The sequence below is a fragment of the Muscardinus avellanarius genome (genome assembly GCF_963383645.1).
Source record: "Muscardinus avellanarius genome assembly, chromosome: 15".
Taxonomy (NCBI): Eukaryota; Metazoa; Chordata; class Mammalia; order Rodentia; family Gliridae; genus Muscardinus; species Muscardinus avellanarius.
In genome coordinates this window covers 56,940,467-56,954,119 of record NC_137801.1, presented here as the reverse complement: position 1 = coordinate 56,954,119, position 13,653 = coordinate 56,940,467, and the positions used below count along the sequence as shown (strand labels likewise).

At 43.3% G+C, this 13,653-nt stretch overlaps 1 pseudogene across 1 annotated transcript; it reads left to right on the top strand.

Annotated features, from left to right (window-relative positions):
* The first annotated feature begins 6,582 nt into the window (after nucleotides 1-6,582).
* LOC308273983 (large ribosomal subunit protein eL21-like) lies at nucleotides 6,583-7,093 on the top strand (annotated as a pseudogene). The gene has a single exon. The product of its transcript is annotated as a large ribosomal subunit protein eL21-like (transcript).
* Nucleotides 7,094-13,653: the final 6,560 nt, after the last annotated feature.

Below are 13,653 nucleotides of genomic sequence, written 5' to 3'. Positions count from 1 at the left end.
TCCAAACTCGATATCTATCGAACCACCTTTTCCCAAAATGTAAAAAACAAAACACACACACACACAAAAATACTCACTTTTACTTCAAAAGCCATGAAAGAGCCAGATGCAGTGTCATGTACCTGTAATTGCAGTTCTTGGGATGCTAAGACAGGAGGATCACAGGTTCGAAGCCAGCCTCAGTAACTTAGTGAGACCCTCAGCAACTTAAGGAAAACTTATTTCAAAATAACAAAAGCCGGGCGTGGTGGCGCACGCTTGTAATCCCTGCGCTAGGGAGGCGGAGACAGGAGGATCACAGGTTCGAAGCCAGCCTCAGCTACTTAGTGAGGCTCTCAGCAACTTAGTGAGACCCTGTTTCCAAATAATAAAATATAAAATAGGTCTGGGAGTATAGCCCGGAGGTAGAAGCCTCTAGGTTCTACCCCCAGTACCACCAAAATAAATAAATAAATAAAAATAAAAACAAGGCCGGGCGTGGTGGTACATGCTTGTAATCCCAGCATTTGGGAGACTGAGACAGGAGGATCGTGGTTTACAGACAGCCTCAGGTACTTAGTGAGGCCCTTTGCAACTCAGTGAGTGGCTGTTTCAAAATAAAGAATAAAGCCGGGCGTGATGGCGCACACTTGTAATCCCAGCATTCGGGAGGCTGAGACTGGAGGATCACGGTTCGCGGATAGCCTCAGCTACTTAGTGAGGCCCTCAGCAACTCAGTGAGACCTGTTTTAAAATAAAGAATTAAAAAATTGGGCAGGGGATGTATCTCGGAGGTCAAATGCCTCTGGGTTCCATCCCCAGTACCGCAAAAAAAAAAAAAAAAAAAAAAAAAAAACAGCTGGGCATGGTGGCACATGCTTGTAATCCTTGTGCTTGGGAAATTACGGATTGGGAAAATATGGTTTGGGGAAACTGTTCCCCAGGAACCCCTGCTAGGGTCCCGGACACAATTTCCCCCAACCCATAACAAAATACAAAATGATCAAAACCAGAAAATTACTGTGGGTTCTTGTCCTAATCTAAGAATAAATATGCATAGCTTGGACAGTTGCTGAAGATTTAAAGAAGTTTATTAGAAAGATAGAAATACAGAGAATAGGAACAACTCCATACCAGACTGGCATAGAGGGGTGACTCGAAATGAATACACCAAAGGGATTACACGTGGACCGGACTTTTATACCCATGACCTCCATCTTGTTTATGTAATTCTGACATAGTAAATGTCCCTGTAAGGTACCTCCCCCAACAAGGTGTGGCAGGGTGTCTCCTTTCATGAAGGTAGACCCCTCCTACCATCTTATCCAATCATGTAGATCTGTCTTTAGATAGAGACAGGCCTAGTTCTCCTCTCCTATTGACTGGTTAATTGCTTTTAGCTAGGTTAATTTACATTGGAATAGTTGCCTGTTTTTAGGCAGAAACCAAGTGTTTGCACAGATTTGCCCTTCACACAATTTTTGAAATATATTAATAATCATAGCTTTCTCAAATCTTCCTAGGCCATTCCCAATACTGGTATAGGGAAGCTGAGCCAGGAGGATCGCACAGGTTCAAAGCAAGGCCCAGCTACTTAGTGAGGCTCTCAGCAACTCAGTGAGACCCTGTTTCCAAATAAAATATAAAATAGGTCTGGGAGTATATCCCCAAGGTAGAAAAAAAACCTGGGTTCCACCCCCTAGTACCACAAAAAAAGTATATAAAGTATATAGATAAATAAAGAATAAAAGATAGGGCTGGGGATGTAGCTCAGAGGTAAAATAACCCTGGGTTCCATCCACAGTATCGCGAAAGAAAGAAAGAAAGAAAGAAAGAAAGAAAGAAAGAAAGAAAGAAAGAAAGAAAGAAAGAAAGAAAGAAAGAGAGAGAGAAAGAAAGGAAGAAAGAAAACAGTAGGGTTAGCCAGGTGCGGTAGCACACACCTGTAGTCCCAGTACTTTGGAGGCTGAGACATGAGGATCGCAGATTTGCGGCCAGCTTCAGCAGCATAGGGAGAACCTGTTTCCAAATCAAAAGTAAAATAGGGCTGGGGATGTAGCTTGGAGTCAAATGCCCCTGGGTTCAATCCCTAGTGCTATAAAGAATAAGGAAGGGAAGGGAAGGGAGGGAAGGTTAGAAATTGATTTTCCCCCTTAGGATCCTGTGTTTAAGAAACAGGAGGAACATTTCCCTAAGAGGAAAGAAATTCTGTTCCCACTGGAAATGAATTTGTCCATCCCTTATTCTCTCAGTGCTACTCTCAGAAGCAAGTTGGACTCCCTAGTGCTGTGTGCGCTACTGCAAGGCCCCGTGGTGAAGAGCGCACACTGATACCAGGAGCACAGACTCTCGTGCTGGCTCTGCTGTGAATGAGCTGTGTGACCCTGGGCTGGTCCCTATCTTCACTGGATTTGAGTTTCTTCATACCGGCTACAATACTATAATCAAAATAAAGGCAAGAACCAGGTCTGTTTGAAAGGAGATCTGCAATTCGGAACAACTATAGGGGATTGGGTTGGGCAAAGATACAAATTCAATTGTGAGATGGTTGTAACAAAGGCTTCAGGTTCCCTGGAGAGTTTTGAGCCTAGGATGGCCCTTCAGAGTTGTCACAGATCTTAGCAAATGGGCCTGGCCTTTAGATCCCAAGCAGACCCGTCACTGGAGGAGGACTATCCCTAGGGAGGACCGTAAAACGTGGACAAGGCCGTTTCCTAGCCTTGAGCAATGAAGAGTGAAGTGGAAAGCATGGCTAGACAGTCCCTTTCTAGCACATGTATGCATCTGGGTGTCTCCTGGAAAATATATATGCAAAAGCAAAAGTCAATTTGTGGATAATTGGGGTTTCTTTTTTTTTTTTAACTGATATATGATCATTTTACCTATGAGCTACACCCTCGGTCCTATTTTATTTTTATTTTGAAACAAAGTCTCACTGTAGATGATGAGTCTCACTACTTCCTGAGGCTGTCTTTGACCTTGAGATTCTCCTGCCTCAGCCTCCCAAGTACCGGAATTAAATATGTGTGGCACCATGCCTGGAACTGGGTTTTCATTAAATAAATGAACGAGAATAAGTCAGATATAATGGTGCACACTTGTAATCCCAGCACTTGGGAGGCTGAGATAGAAGGCCAGCCTCAGATTTAACACCAGCCTCATTAATTTAGTGAGTCCAGAGGCATTTGACCTCTGAGCTATTTTGTGTGTGTGTGTGGAACCCAGAGGCTTTCCACCTCTGGGCTACACTCCCAGACCTAGTTTATATTTTATTTGGAAACAGGGTCTCACTAAGTTGCTGAGAGCCTCACTAAGTAGCTGAGGCTGGCTTCAAACCTGTACGATCCTCCTGTCTCAGCCTCCCAAGCACAGGGATTACAAGTGTGTGCCACCACACCCGACTCCTGCCCTATTTTTTATTCTTTATTTTGAAACAGGGTTTCACTAAGTTGCAGAGGGCCTCACTAAGTACCTGAGGCTGGACGCGAACTTGCAATCCTCCTGTCTCAGCCTCCCAAGTACTGGAATTACAAGTGTCACCACCACACCCAGCTAGTGAGGCCTTGTTTCAAAATAGAAAATAAAAGTGGGGATATAGCTCAGAGGTAGAATGCCCTTGTGTTCAATCCCCAGTACCCACACCTCAAAAAAAGTGGAAATAGGAATATGAAAAGAATGTCTACTTACTAAAATTAATAGAGTGACTTGTTTGGCTAAAAACAAGAAAGCATCCTTTGTGATTGAGTTAATGATAAAAAGGATTAAGGAAGCAATTACTATGGGTATTACATGGAGTCCAACACAGTAGCCACTAGCCATAGAAAGCTATTTAAAATAATTAAAACGGAATGGAATTTAAAATTCAGATCTTTAATCACGTTGATACATTTCAAGTCTCAGTGGCTATATGTGGCTGTTGGCTACAGTTTAAACGGTACAGATCCAAACTTTCCATCACTGCAGAAAGTTCTATTGAATAACGCTGGTCTATGCCGAAGAGCTGCCCTCTTTACCTCCATTCAATAGGAATCTAATTTACTCTCATGAATTCTGCTGCTCATTATTGTGAGAGTGCTGCAACTAGAGCCAGAAATTAAAAAGGTCTGGGCAGAAAGGATCGCCCTCAATCCAAGTTCCTTCTTGGAAACTCAAATAGTACAGGACAATACTGAAATTTTAGCAATAAGTCTTTGTTGTCACTTACCCGCTTCTGCCATCGGGATCATCTGGGTGTGGCCAGGAAGGCACGGGCCTCTGCAGTGTGCTCTGCGGTCCCTCCCGGAGGCAGTGAGAAGCCACCGTTTATTCTAGCCTCAGAACTGCCAGGAGTTAGACATTCACTGTAATTCAGCTACCAGGGAGGCTGAGGGCCGAGGCAAGAGAATCACAGGTTCAAGGCCAGCTGAGATCCCACCTTGAAATAAAAGAATAAAAAGAGCTGAGTATGTAGCTCAGTGGTAGGGCCGCCCTGGGTTCAATCCTCAGTATTTAAAAAGAGGGTGGGGGGGGACTAGGCATAGTGGTACACCTCCCAGAACTTGGAAGGCTGAGACAGGAGGATCACGGGTTCAGGCAAGTAGTGAGATTCTCTACAACCTAGTGAGACCTTGTTTGAAAAGGAATAAAAATGAAATAGGGCTGGGGTGTAGCTAAGAGGTAGAATGCCCTTGGGTTCAATTGCCAGTACAATAAGTAAATAAATAAAGTGAATGAATGAGTAAATAAATGCCTTCTATAAACTGGGCATGTTGATGCACACAGGTAATCACAGTACTTGGGAGGATAAGACAAGAGAATTGCAGGTTGTGGCCATCCTCAGCAACTTAGTGAGGCCCTCTGTAACTTAGTGAGATCCTGCTTAAAAAAAAAACAAAAAACTGGGGGTATAGCTCAGAGGTAGATTACTCCTTAGTTCAATTCCCAGTATTGGGGGGGGGGGGAGCCTCCTATAGCCAGGCATGGTGATACACACTGTTATTCCAGTAATGAGATAGAATAAGAGAAATAAAATTTTAGGTAAAGCCGAGTGTGGTGGCGCAAGTTTGTAATCCTAGCATTTGGGAGGCTGAGACAGGAGAATCACGGTTCAGGGCCAGACTCAGCTACTTAGTGAGGCCCTTTGCAACTTACTGAGACCCTGTTACAAAATGAAGAATAAAAAATAGAGCGGAGGAGGGAGCTCAGAGGTACAATGCCCCTGGGTTCCATCCTCAGTACCACAAAAAAAAAAAAGAAAGAAAAAAGGAAAGAAAAGACAGAAAGACAGACAGCCAGGCTTGGTGGCATGAGTTTGTAATCCCAGCATTCGGGAGGTTGAGACTGGAGGATCGTGGTTCGTGGACAGCCTCAGCTACTTAGTGAGACTCTCTGCAACTCAGTGAGACCCAGTTTCAAAATAAAAGAATAAAAAATAGGGCAGGGGGTGTAGTTCAGAGGTCAAATGCCTCTGGGTTCCATCCCCAGATCAGCAAAAAAAAAAGAAGAAAAAGAAGAAGGAGAGAGAGAGAGAGAGAGAGAGAGAGAGAGAGAGAGAGAGAGAGAGAGAGAGAGAGAGAGAGAGAGAGAGAGAGAGATGCATTGGGAAGGAAAGGAAGATACAGCTTTAATCTCTAAAATCTTCAGCTGGGTGTGGTGGCACATGCTTGTAATTCCAGCATTCGGGAGGCTGAGACAGGAGGATCGCAGTTTGCAGACAGCCTCAGCTACTTAGTGAGATCCTTTGCAACTCAGTGAGACCCTGTTTCAAAATAAAGAATAAAAAAAAATAGGGCAGGGGTTGTGCCTCCAAGGTCAAATTCCCCTGGGTTCCATTCCCAGACCTGAAAAAAAAAAAATCTTCAGTTTAACAGAGCTTGGTTATTTTTAAAAAGCCAGGCCCATACTTTTAAATTATAATGGCCTGGCTCAGAAAATTCCTGAGATTAAACCTGAGAGCTTCACCTTTTGTGTTCCTCCAGGAAGATCCCCCCAAAAAGTTAAACCTTTTGTTAAAGAACCCTGCACCTCTGCAGCCCCAGCTTCCTATCTCTGCTCCAGAGGAGTTCTGTCCCAAAAGGAATTCCCACCTTTTGTGATCCAAAAAACTTAAAAGAGGCCACCATTCTATGCGCCCTGGCCAAAGGAAAAGGTAGAAGTGCCAGCCTCTTCCCGGAGGTAGAAAGCCCCTGGGTTCCACCCCCAGTACCACCAAAATAAAAATAAAAATAAATAAAACCTCTACCTTTATCTCTGACTGGCACGTGCTAAAACTCTTTGCACTGCTTTAACCACCATCTTCCAATAATTCACCAAAATGACAAGCACAAAAGGGAAGAGGAGAATGTAATGTTGAAACTGAGTTGGGGCTCGCAAAGGAGGCAAGAACCAGCCAAGTTATTAAAGGCCTCTTTAATTAAACTGGCACCTTTGGGCGAGGTCTAGCGACCGTGGGGGAAGAGACCGATGACCGGGCAGTAGAGTCACGACCAGCAGAGTCACGGTCAGCAGAGTCACACTGCAGAGAGGAAGTGAGGGTATATATGTAGCAGGATCCTGGGGTGGGGCTAGCGGCATGGGAATGTGGGTCCTCTCCTGACCTCTGGAGTCTTAAACCACTGTAGTCTTATGACCTCTGGAGTCTCACGACATCTCCACTTCTGGCTTCCGGGGTACAACCTCCTGTCCCATGAAAGGAGGGGAAGGGACCCAACCTATCAGAGAGGAACTCGATACATGTTCCCTAGGCCTTTTAGAAAACATGAAGTTGTTCCTTTGGCCACATATATGTGAATCTACAAGAAGGGTGATATTGTAGACATTAAGGGAATGGGTACCTTTCAAAAAGGAATGCCTCACAAATACTTCCATGGCAAAACCAGCATAGTGTTGGCATTGTGGTAAACAAGCAAGTCAAGGGCAAGATTCTTGCTAAGAAAATTAATGTACGTATTGACCATATTAAGCACTCTAAGAGTCGAGAGCTTCCCAAAGCAGGTGGAGGAAAACGGTCAGAAGAAGGAAGCCAAAGAAAAAGGTACCTGAGTTCAGCTGAAGTGCCAGAGAAGTACACTTGGTGAGAACCAATGGAAAGAATCTTGAGCTGCTGGAATCTGTTCCCTATAAATTCATGGCATAGTCGATGTAAAAAAATAAATACCCCTGGTTTATAAAAATGGGGGGGGGAATTCTTTTTGCCACAGAAGCCATCTCTCTGCCTGTCTCTCTCATTTGCTCCCTCCCTCCCTGACCAACCCAGTTCTCCCTTAAAATGAATGACTGAAAGCACTGTAGACAAGAGCCCACCCTTTTTAGGCTAAACAGCATATACATATTGGGGTCCTGCAACATTTTAGCAGCCAATCTGTTGACTCTTTAAGCCTTTTCTTGTGTGAGCTCTACATTTGTTTTAAATGTAAGCCGGGCATGGTGGCACATGCTTGTAATCCCTGCACTTGGGAGGCAGAGACAGGAGGATCGCCCAGGTTCAAAGCCAGCCGTGCAGGCTTAAGAGACCCTGTTTCCAAAAATAAATAAGTATAAAGTAGGTCTGGGAGTATAGCCCAGAGGTAGAAGGGCTTCCAGGAACCCCAGTACCACCAAAAAAAAAAAAAAAAAAAAAAAATATATATATATATATATATATATATATATATATATATATATATATGACTCTCATTTTAACTAAGCCACTCAACCGTACCAGTCAACCATGTGGAAACTGGGAGGGGGCACTTTTTCTCTCTGAAAAAAAAAAAAACCTTACCCTGCTTAGACTGTTTGATTTTAAAAAAACAGCACCTACTGAAGACAGAAACTGTTTACTTAAAATATGCTTTCTCTTAATCTTGATTTGATTTTTATGAAATCTTGTTAACATTTTTTTTTTTTGGTGGTACTGGGGTTCATGGAAACCCTTCTACCTCCAGACTACACTCCCAGGCCCATTTATATATGTATTTTTTATTTGGAAACAGGGTCTCCTAAGCCAGCAAGGCTGGCTTCAAACTTACGCAATCCTCCTGTCTCCGCCTCCCAAGTGCGAGGATTACAAACATGCGCCAACATGCCTGGCTTCTTGTTAACATTTAATTTTGTTTGTATCTAGGAAATGTTCTCATATCCTCAAAAAGACCTTTGCAAATTATATAAAAATTGTTCAGTCTGCTTTTTAGATGATTTGCTTGCATGTTTTATATGTAGAAGATTACAGATTTTTTATTTTAATTTATTTTTTATTGGTGCAATATATTCATACATCATAATGGTATAAAGAAAATACTTTTGTAGACATACATACACACATTGCCCAGTTAGCCCCTACCCGATCCCCACCCCATTCCCTCCCCATTCCTCCTTCCCATGCTTGGCTTAGTGGTTGACATCTAGTTTTATAGCAATTTATCCAATATTAATGATGATAATCTCACATAACAGTTTCATTTGTCTGATACCAAGCTTTTGATGACTTAAAGATAACATTTCAATATTTCTTTTTGCTTTCTTTCTTACCAGAGAATATTTTTTTCTTTTCTTTTTTTTAGTTGAAACTATCATACATTTATTTATTTATTTTTCAGAAAAAAATCTATCCTGATATGGAATATGGACTCTAGATACCCAAAATAATCTCGTAAAAGAACAAAGCTAGAAGATATATATTTTCTGATTTCAAACCATATAAAGCTACAATAATTTAAACAGTGTAGTACTGTTCTAAAGGCAGATATATAAACCATTGGAGTTAAAGAAAAGCCTAGAGATAAATTCTTCCCTATATTGTCAAGTTATTTTTGACAAGGTTTCCACGAACATTTGGTGGAGGAAATAATAATCTTTTAACTAAATATTGTTGAAAAATAATAATTACATGGAAAAGAATAAAATTGGACCCTTACCTAAGACATATACAAATATTAACTCAAAATAGATAAAAGACCTAAATATAAATCTTAATACTATAAACTTTTAGAAGAAAATCTGGGTCATAAAACCTCACAACATTGTAATTGGCAGTGATTTCTTGGATATGATTTCAATGGCACAGGCAACAAAAGGGTAAATAAACTCCCTAAAAAAAATATTGCATATCCAAAGACAATGTAAACAGAGTTAACAGTTACTGATTGAATGGGATAAAATATTTCTAAATGCTATATCTGAAGGTATATTAATATTCCAAATAGAAATCCTAAAAATTAACAACAATCAAAGCAAACAAAACAATTTAGAGATAGGTAAAAGACTAACATAAGTAATGAATCTCCACAGATAACTAATCTTAGTTGTCTGTTGGATGGAAAATCTTGTTTCTCTGGTTCTGGTGTGTGTTACCTATTTCTTCTTTGTAGTTAATCTCTTTGAGTATTTTCTCTAGCACTGGTTTTGAAGACATAAATTCCTTCAGTTTCTGTTTGTCATGGAAGCTTCTTATTTCCCCATCTAATTTGATAGAAAGTTTTGCTGGGTAGGAAATTTTTGGCTGGAAGTTGTTTTCTTTCAGAGTTTGGAATATGTTCCTCCAAGCCCTTCTGGCTCTCATGACTTGGTTTGGGAAGTCTGGAGTGATTCTAATTGGTTTGCCTCTGAATGTCACTTGGCCCTTTGTTTTTGTTGCCTTTAAGATTCTCTGCTTGGCTTCCACATTGGTCATTTTGACAATTATGTGGCGTGGGGATCCTCTTCTCTGATCCTGTCTAAAGGGAGTTCTATAAGTTTCCTGGACCTGTGTATCGACCTCTTTCTTGCTCTACGTTTGGAAAATTTTCTGCTTCCTTGAAAAGATTGTTGATCCCTATGGTTTCACCTTCTTTTCCTTCCTCTATTCCAATTATTCTTAGGTTAGCTCTCTTAAAATGAGCCCATATTTCTTCAATGTCAGATTCCTGCTGTCGGGTTTTTTTTTCTAAATTAGAAACTATGCGTTCATTTTTTGAATGATCATCTTCTAGGAGCGAGATTCTATTCTCCATGTGGTCTAATCGGTTGTTTGTACTTTGAATTGAGGCCTTTACTTCATTAATTGCATCCTTTATCTCTTTTTGGCTCTCTCTGAATTCTTTTCAAAACACCTCTATTATTTCTACAGTTATTTTCCTGATTTGATCTTCTAGAAATCTCTGAATTTCTGTTTTATCCAGTTCTGATGTTGTGGGGTGTGGGCATTCATTGCTCCATTGTTATTCCTCTTTCCCATGATTTAGGAAGTTTGTGCCTTCTCTGGGTTCTTCCCTTGGGTCACTATGACTTCACTTAAGGTGCTCTGGATCTCGAGTCTGTGGTATCTCAGTCACCACTACTCCTTTACTGGGTTGTATCGCAGAGCCTCAGACCCTGGGAGTCAATCGAGGCTGCTTTAGACCAGGGGGGGTGCCAGGTTGGGCATTCTCCTATGGTGTGATATCTCTGCCACCACCACTCCCCCACTGGGTCAATCCCTGGGAGTACAGTACTGGGATTTCTCCTCTAGGGGCCACAATTTGACTCTCTGTTGTTGAGTGCGCAGATGGAGCTGTAGTGGACTCGGTGAATTCGCTGCTGCTGCCACCGGTAGCAATATGGCGCCGCTGCCATGCCCTTGGTCATGAGGCTGGTGTATTTCTTTTCTGTTTTGAGCTCCGCTCTGAGTCCCTGCAGGGTGTGCTGAGCCCAGCCTCTGGGAGCTTTAGACGCTCCCTGCGCCGAGAAATCTGCCGAATTCCTCCTGGCTGCTTCGCAGCAGCTCACCTCAGCTCACTGTCCGCCGCTCCTCTCTGGAGCTTGGTAGGCTGTTGAGTGTGTTGGTCTATAGCCGTCTGGTGAACTCGCCGCTGACGCCAGCAGTAAGGTACTGCTGCCGCGTCCTCGGGCGTGAGGCCAGCGTATCTCCTCTCTGGTTCTGAGCTCCGTTATGAGTTCCCTTCCTCTCTGGAGCCTGGTGTTGCAAGGGAAAATGGCACCCGCCGCTTCGTGCCGCGTCTCCAGCTGCAGCACTGCGGTCTGGTTTCTGGTGTCTCGTTTTTCCAGCCCTCTTTTTCTCTGTCCCTTGAAATTACATTTTTTGTTTCTCTGCTGATGGTGTTTTCTGGCTATGAAAGGCGATGATTTTGTGGTAATAGAGATTTTGTGGTAATAGAGATTTTGTGGTAATAGAGATTGGTTGTTAGCCCCTTTTCTCCATCGCCATCTTCCCCAAAGTCTGAGGTTACAGATTCTTAAGAGCATTCAAATTACTGAGGATGAGAGAGAAAACTTTTTTGTTTTGGTTTGTTTTGTTTGTGATTTTCTGCTGAGGCCAAAGTGGGCACTATGCTGGGGCGTGGTGGCGCACGCTTGTAATCCTCGCGCTTGGGAGGCTGAGACAGGAGGTTCGCGCAGCTTTGAAGTCAGCCGCGCTGGTGTAAGAGACCCTGTTTCCAAAAATTAAAAAAAGCAAGCCGGGCGTGGTGGCGCACGCTTGTAATCCCCGCGCTTGGGAGGCAGAAACAGGAGGATCGAGCAGGTTTGAAGCCAGCCCCGCGCGCTGGCTTAGGAGACCCTGTTTCCAAATAAAAATGTAAAAATAGGTCTGGGAGTGTAGACTGGAGGTAGAAGGGCTTCCAGGAACCCCAGTACCACCAAAAAAAAAAAAAAGTGGGCACCCTGAATTTTGAGGGGCTAAAGGTGTCCCTGAGTTTGGGAAGGGTCAAAGAGGGCACCCTGAGTTCTGGAGGGGTCAAGGAGGGTGCCCCTATCCAGTAAAAACTGCACATTGGATTCAAGGACACTGTACTTCCAATGGTGGCAGAGGAATTTTACTGAAGTGGTTCTTTTGGAATCTGGCTGCCACTTTGTGACAGGAATGCCTAGTTACAGGAGATTGTCAGTGTGAGAATGGGCTGGTGATGTCTGTCCAGGTTGAGCTGAATATTTCTATGACTAGGACACTGGCTATAGAAGATATTGACAGCTGGATGAGGACAGAATTTGTTTTGTCTCGTTTGTTTTAAAATCCTAGTTTTGAAGCCAGGTATGGTGGCACAAGCTTGTAATCCCAGTACTTGGAAGACTGAGATAGGAGGATCACAGTTCAAGGCCAGCCTCAGCTACTTAGTGAGGCCCTCCACAACTTAATGAGAGCCTGTTTCAAAATAAAGAATAAAAAAATGGGCTTGGGGTGGAGCTTAGAGGTAGAATTCCCCTGGGTTCAATCCCAGTACAACAAAATAGAATAAAATTCTAAATTTTTAAAAAATCTTTTCTCTTTATCTTTTCAGAATAAAAAAATAAAGCATGCAGCCGGGCGTGGTGGCACACGCTTGTAATCCCCGCGCTTGGGAGGCAGTGACAGGAGGATCGCACAGGTTCAAAGCCAGCCGCGCTGGCTTAAGAGACCCTGTTTCCAAATATAAAAAAATAAAAATAGGTCTGGGAGTGTAGCCCGGAGGTAGAAGGGCTTCCAGGAACCCCAGTACCACCAAAAAATAAATAAATAAAGCACGCAAACAAAATCATGGGTAATATGCTTCTATCCCTAAGAACTCTCCCCTTACATATATATTAAATAAGTAAAAAGCAAAAATAAAAGGACTTCTTAGTTTATGTTACTTGAGTTTTTAATAAGTTTATTGTTGTTGATAAAATCAAAATAAGAGATTGATTAATAAATAAAGATATGGCGGGTCCCACTGGTGCACAGATACACACGGAAATCCATTATAGATGGTATGGATGCCTTTATTCGTGGGGAGTCAGCCGCCAGCCCCCGCGAGCCCGCAGGGGCTAGTGGGGGAGAGCGTGCCTCTCTGTTTGTATTGGGCTTCTCTTCTAGAGGTAGCAGACAGGCTCCCTTAAATTGAGGGGCGTGGTCTCCTCTGGGAATCACAGGGCTCCGCCTCCTAGCTTCCGGCCCCACCCCCTGCGGGGCAGGGGCTCAAACCTTTCATCCTGACCTGTTTGACTAAGGGGGGGATACAGGACAATGATTACCCCCTCTAGTTACTTCCTGCTGTGAAGGGGCGTCGTCAGGGGCCCCAGGCCGGGAGAAATTGGAGTCTGAGCTGCTGGAAGGAGGAAGGTGGGTGTGGTCGCAGCGAGAGTTGGAGGTTACCCTGGAGAGCTCGGTGACGTGGTTTGCTTTGAGAAGATTTTAACAGGCAAGGTGCTATTAAAGAAAAAAGAAAATCGTGAGAGTGGAACCCAGGCTGGGCAGGAGCCCTTTTTGATGCAAGGCAGATTGTCACTAGATCTGTTAATACAAATAGCGGCATTTCCCAGAGGAAGACGTGTGCCGCCCCTTTAGCAGTTTTTCATTAGACCAGAGTCATTAAGAGCAGCAACTCCCGGAGAGGACCCCACACCATTCTTTTCAGCATTGAGTGGGTATGGATTTGTCTGGTCAAACAAACACCTGTTACTGCATCAGGAGCATCAGTTACCAATTTTAGAGGTTTAATACTTATGGCAGTTTGGCATCCGAAGAGGGAGAGCACTGTAGTATGTAAACAAGTGGACCTGCTAAAATATAAACATCAAAGAGAGTTATGTTGAGAGAAACAAAGTTTAGTGGGTCCCAACACCGTGCAAGAAGAGGCCAAGTCCACATGTAAGCCCTTTGTCCTGGAGCTGTTGTAACAGGGCCCCTTTAGATACAGCGTAAGCTGTGGGCAGAGGCAGGAGAGCTTGCTATCATCACCCTGGACCAAGAGTGGGGAGGAAGACTAAGGCCTGAAAGATTGAGCA